We start from the raw sequence: 6,790 nt of genomic DNA on the forward strand, positions 1-6,790 counted from the left end.
CTCCAGAACTGAACCCCGACTGTCATTTTTACACCCATTTTATACACAGTTACTCCTCCTACAACCCCTCCTCAAACCTCATTGTGGCAAATCACCCACACTGTTCTTATCTTAACTCCTCCCAAAGCTCCTCCCACAATGTAATTGTGGCAAATCGCCAATGGTCTTTATGCTCTGCCAGCTCTGTACAAAGTTCAGGGCGTTCTGCCAACTACTAACAAAGTTCAGGACACCCCCCGTCCTCACTTCACCCCGCACCTGCTCTTGGCAGAGTGGAAAACTACCAGACCTCATAAAGTTCTGGATGCCCCCCCTCTAACACACACGTCATCCATACACGTCACTCTGTATCTTTCATTTTTATAAGACAAACTAAGCAGCAGTAATCATTGAAAATATACAGACATACTAAACATTTGATTAATATTATCTTCTAATATTCTTTTCTAATATACAGACATACTAAACATTTGATTAATTATTCTCTTCTAAGTGAGTAAATGTACGTTGCATTCTTTGCATTCTTTGCTCTCATTTCAACAGTTTTCACTGTGGTTTCTTGCGTTTTCATAAGCTCAGCTATAATTAATGTTCTAGGTTCATTTGATTTGATAACAAGCAGCGTACATGGGATATATTGATTATAAGTCACTTCCATATAGATACACTTCTGGCATAAAACATTGAGAGTCCCGGAGAAACCAGCTGTAAAGGCATATCTCGCTTTGCCCGCTGTCCTTGACACAGTTTGAGACGCCTCCCCCCGCCAGCTGGCTGCTTTATTAAACTCTGGTTACATATGGGTTCACTGTGTAATTCTAGCACAATTGAGCAGTTAATCAGTTTGAAACTATACAGGGTACATATCATACTTTAATATGGATATATTGATACACTTTTAGCATACATCGTCGAGAGTTTTGGAGGAACCAGCCTGCTCATCAAGGTGGAGTCTGATTTTGACTTGTGATTGTTTATCATGATTTTAGGAGGGAGATCTTTTGTTCTGTGAATTTTCCCCTACAATACAACTCACTGCAACAATCAAGAGCAAACCAACGTAAATTTCTGAGGCTTAAATAAGATAGGCTTCTCCAAAATAATCTCTAATGACGTTCTAATCATTTGCCACCTGATGTGGTGCACTTCTAATTCTATTTGTAGGCATTTTAAGTAGTAATAAATGTGGGTGTGTCCTAACTTTTTCTATTACTTACATTAATTAATCAACAAATTTCTGTTAATTACATTTTACAAATCATTTAGTAAATCCTTTTTTTCAGTTTTATTTGTTTAGTTATATTACCGCTATCAATATTGTTAAAATGAAGATGAAATGTCCATATGTTTAAATATGTTGAAAAAAACAAAGGTTTTATTGGGGTGTTCTATATTTTTCACATGATGACTGTACATAATAGAGTGCATACATTACATCACACTACTGGCATTCGGCACACACACTCTTAGCCAGAGCACTTACATCTTAAAGACAAGTTCATAAATTGGGGTTAAGAGCAACAGTAACCCTAGAGGTGGGAGGTAAATACACAAGAGACCACAAATGTTAAAATCTTGGATAGATTGTAAACTAGTTAAGCTTGTTATAGAAAATACAATGGAATTAAATATCAGCTCAGCCCTCAGCCATCTGCTAATCAAATGAAGATATTTTCTGCATGGTTCATGAGTGCCATCTCCAAGCCTCTGGATGTGCTAGTGTGTCTTAAAAGTGTTTTAAACTTAAAATCTTTTTTTTTCTCTCAAGTAGAACATTTTAGCTTGATTTAAGTTACTGTGTGCTTGCTTACCCCATTGGCAAATGTTAAAATGAGTCAAACTGTCTCACCTCATTGACAGTGTTTTGTCTTAGTATTAGAAATATAATGGTTGAGATTGACTTATTTTTTTGTTTTCTGCAGTGTATGACAATCTATGGATCCTAGACCGATTTATATGGCATATGAATCTGAGGGTATTATGTAAGAACTTGGTTTCAACTGACCTAATTCCCAAAGACCTACTTTCTGGGCAATACTTTGAGGGCATTGTTCCCCCCGCCTTTATAGCAGACTGAAAATCTTTAATGTTAATCTCCTTTAATCCTACTGGGGAAACTTCAGTAAATTTTTGAAATGTAATAATATGTTAGTTGAGAATTAAAATCTGTACTGTAGCGTTTGTACATGCCCTAGTGACTTTTGTAATTTGATATCATGTGAAAATATTTGGTCCTGTGTCTGAATGCCTCCACAATATTATCTGATGAGCATTTCTGAACGTACAGATGTTCTCTAAATAATGGATCTTCTATTTTGCATTGTCTTTAACTTGGCAGTAACCTTAATTTTGTAAGCCATAGCATTTGCCAAGTTCTATTCAGCTTAGCCTTAGCAAAAAATGCCATGCAATGTGACTTTCTCAAACAGTTTATAGGTAGTTACGGCTCCATTCTTATAACTTTTTTTTTGACCAAACTTTGTATTGTGAGGTAGAAAATAGTTTGGCAGTTGTGTTTAAGCTGTTCTTTTTCATTATTTCTGGCACCAGAGTCAGCTTGATACTTGCCAGTTAAGACTCAAATGCGGATCTGGAGAACACAGGCATGTTCACTACAAAACAAATGAACTATAATGAATGCCTATAAATCCTCTGAATCCTGAAGGCCAATCCAGACAGGATTACAGGCATCCAAGAAAATCCGCCCGCTTGGCTGTATGAGTTGGTCAAGATTTGATGTAGGTTGGAGTTGTGCCTCCCAGTTCTTCATCAAATAAGTTTGTCAGCCCTCAGTATACAGCCAATCAGAGGGGAGGGTATACCTTGCAGTAAGTGGGCTTTTTGTAGCAGGAAAATAATCCCTTACCCATGCAGTGCTCTCACCATCTAGCAATCACAACTAAAGAGAAGGACATAATATATGTATAAACTTTTCTTAAAAAATAAAAAAGCTTTTGACATGGCTGTTCATTTATCTTCCATGTTTTGTAGGACACAGCTTATTGTTGTTGGTCAACCCTTGTTCTACTTGTTTACTTTGGATCAATTCTTCATTCCCATTCTATAATCCATTGTGTATTTTGTTCAGCAGATGGGTTATGATCAGGGTTTGGGCCTGGACTCTCAGCGAAAGCTTGTGCTAAACACCTCATTGACATTGTCATTTCCATATATATATATATATATGGAAATTTATTTTTCCATTACACCTGCAGTAAATATCCAGAGGGTTTTTTTGGGTTGTTGACATTGTTCAAGGGTACTCTTCAAGGGTTCTGAATTTCTGTATGTTTACACTAGGACTCGGAACTGTACTGTCCTCTCAGGTCCACTTTTGCACTTGTTCTTGTGTTTGATTTGCACTTTGTTGTACGTCGCTCTGGATAAGAGCGTCTGCTAAATGCCACGTAATGTAATGTAATGTTTGCTACACACCTTAGCCTATAGAATCTGTGTAAATAAGCAGATGTAGGCCAATATTAACTAACATTACTCCTGCCTGCCATCTCCATTTCCCATGCTTTCCCAGCTCACGCCTGCTTAATGTCCTAATGTAAATTGTGACCTGCTAAGTCCTAGTCCTGATTTCAAATTTAAGTCCTGATTTCAAATTTAGATTTTCACCTAATAGGGTTTTAAAATGCTTATTTTGTTTGTAATAACGGAATACATACGAATATTCAATCTTGGTGGTGGTGTAGCCTTCTGGACATACATTACATTACATTACATTACAAGGAATTTAGCAGACGCTCTTATCCAGAGCAACGTACAATGAAGTGCAGATTGAGCACATGAACAAGTGTGAAGAGGACCCTACAGGACAGTACAGTTCCGAGTCCTAGCGTGATCATACAAATACAATCGGAACCCTTGAAGAATACATCAACTTATGAACTAGCTTACCACGGTTGGCAGCTAGCATACCCCCAGTACAACAATACAATAGCTAATACAATACAACTCAACAATATCTATATATAACTATATAAGTGCCATTATAGTCTACACAGGGGCGTGTCTAGAACATTTTGAATGGGGGGGCCAGGCTAGGGCACAGACCCAGAGGAGGGGGGCCAGCCATCAAGGCTTACCATATATATTGTTTGCTGCGTACAATGGCCTATCATATTCCAGTTCTGGTAGGGGGGGCACCAGGGGTGGCCAATCAGATTCCAGGGGGGGCCCGCCCCTGAGTCTACATACAGTATAAAATGGGGAATTGGATATATTAGGCAAGACAGAGCCTGAACCCAAAAAAGTGAAGCAAAAAAAAAATCCATAGTGGGAAGAAATCTCAGGAGGAATCTGAATAAGGAGGGGAGCCCACCTCTGCTGGCTGGCAAATTGTTCATATCTAAAGATAAGAGGAATGGTAATATACAGACAATGGGGAATCTATTGGAGCAAATAGGCAGAGTGGTTGGGCTGATAACAGTCTGAGGTATTAAACTAGCTTCTAAAATATAAAGTCCAAGCTAAGGACTGCATTTCAGATTCCATGTTCCCACATGGATGTACATTACAAAATATGAAGAAGTGTATGATTTCATACTATATGCATTCTCGAATCATCGCTGGAATTAAAAACGACTGAAAACAGTCAAATCCAAGATATAACCATGAACTGAGTACATTTATCCTGGAAAATGCTTCACTGCAGTCTGCTTGGCAATCCTGCTACAGCACAATATGATACTCTAAATGTATTGGGGGTATTGGCCCTGGAGCCTGAGTATGATTGATATGATTGAAATAGAAAAATAGAAACAGAGGGAGGCTGACCTTTGATTTTCAAAAAGTCTTTACTAGCACCAGGACACCAGATTACAGTGTGATTGTAGGCATGATGGTGGTTTAAGTGGCACTTTAAGATTTGTATATTTGTGTGTTGTGTAGATTCACAGAATAGTTACTCTGCAATGGAAAGATCTCATATTGAATAGGCCACATGATTTCACTCATAAGGTTTGGCTTGTGTTGTTTTCTTATACATGTTGTCATATTCATTCTGTGCAAATACAGCATCATGTAGAATTAAGTCCAGTGAATTCTTATTCACAATGTCACAGAAAGGCTGGTACAGCCTTACAGTAATGGATGTTTTCATAGTCTTCAAGACTAAAGATGAAATAATGTTCTCGTAACCTTGCTGAAAGGCATGGGTGCGTACGCTGATGGACCAGCAAACACAATAAAGATGATTGGAGTTTAAGGGATGATTTCTCAGCCAATGAGCCAAGCTTCACAGCAAATCATAGCAATAGAAATACATAAAATGTTACATGTATATAAAATGTTTTGAGTTAAAATCTTGCCCCTGATCTCATTGTTAATGTGAATTGCGTCAAGGTAACTCTTCCACGTTAAACACAATCAGGCGAAATGGGTGAGCTGGCCATGAGTGGTACTTTACCAAAATTGGCATGGTGTTAATCAGGGAACTGCGTGAAGGCCACTATCAGCTCTCTGCCACGGCTATTTGTAGAGCAGCTTCTGGCAGTGGCACATGACATCATTGTAGCCTGAAGAAAGACAGAATACCTCATTGTGATCCCGGACAATGTGGGGCTAAAAAAACACTTTTGTTATCAGTGGATGTGTGAGCCATATGCTGTATTATCTGTGCTTAAAATAAATCCAACAGTCATATGTATTCTGTGTTGCTGGGGCATACTTGTCACTTCCTCCTTTGGTGCCAGGTGACTCCATTTTGTGTATGAATCACGCCCACATCGGTGACAACAACAAATTGTAACTACGATTGGACAGTTCTGCGATTTGACAGTTTCAGCCGCCTATTAACTGTCTCTAAATTTGTGACTTTTAACAGCTAACCTCTGAATATTATTGATTACTTGATGGCGAGCTTCATGTTCTTCAAAATGCTTGCAGATTTCTACCTAAGGGAATTTGTTTACAAGAAAATATATCGATCTCAGAAGCAAGACATCAGAGAATTGAGAGGTCTGATGTTAGAGCTGCACCTTACAGGGATGTGGAGTGGATAATCCTGTTCAGGTACTGGTCAGGCATGATCGTCTACTTTAATCCAGGCCATGCCAGTACCAGCTGTAGCCGGTAGGTCCACACGGTGGTATGTAATTGGCTGCAGTGTTGCCCGGGGAGTGAGGGTAAGTGTGTTCATGTCAGATGTTCATGTCTTATTTCATTTAAAATACTGTCTTTGACCCGAGTTTGATGTCTCTTGTTCTTTTACTGAACATACTGTCTAACCATAGCATTACACCTGGGCTTGGCCTGTAATGAGCAACTGCTATGCATAGCTATGGTTATGGTCCCTCTGCCTAGCCCCTGCGACTGATCTGGAGAGTGAGCTAAAAATAAAAATGAGCATACCAAGATGAAAGAATTGGAGGAATGAATCTGTGCAATGTCATAAAATCCCTTGCGATAGTAAAAGTTTACTGTTTGCCTGGGGATTTGTCTTCATTAAGTAAGCTATTTCGCATGTGAGGATTTCATTATCGGTTCATAAAGTTTCCAGATGATTCTATTCTGGTTTCTCATAAGATCGGTAGACTTGAATTATGGCATAGCGTTAATGGTGTTTTGTGAAGATGATTCATCAAGTAGTTAGATCCAAACACACCTGCTGGTGATTGATATAAGAAATTAGGATTTTACTACTTGATGGCAAACTTTTGTTGACTCATGTCTGCTTGGCATAGATAATAATCAAAGTAAAAAAAAAAAAAACTAATTTTATGCCATATGGTGATTATGGCTGCAAGGCTAAAATCGAACATGATGATAATAAACTGTAATT

The sequence above is a fragment of the Conger conger genome, chromosome 14 (genome assembly GCF_963514075.1).
Source record: "Conger conger chromosome 14, fConCon1.1, whole genome shotgun sequence".
Taxonomy (NCBI): Eukaryota; Metazoa; Chordata; class Actinopteri; order Anguilliformes; family Congridae; genus Conger; species Conger conger.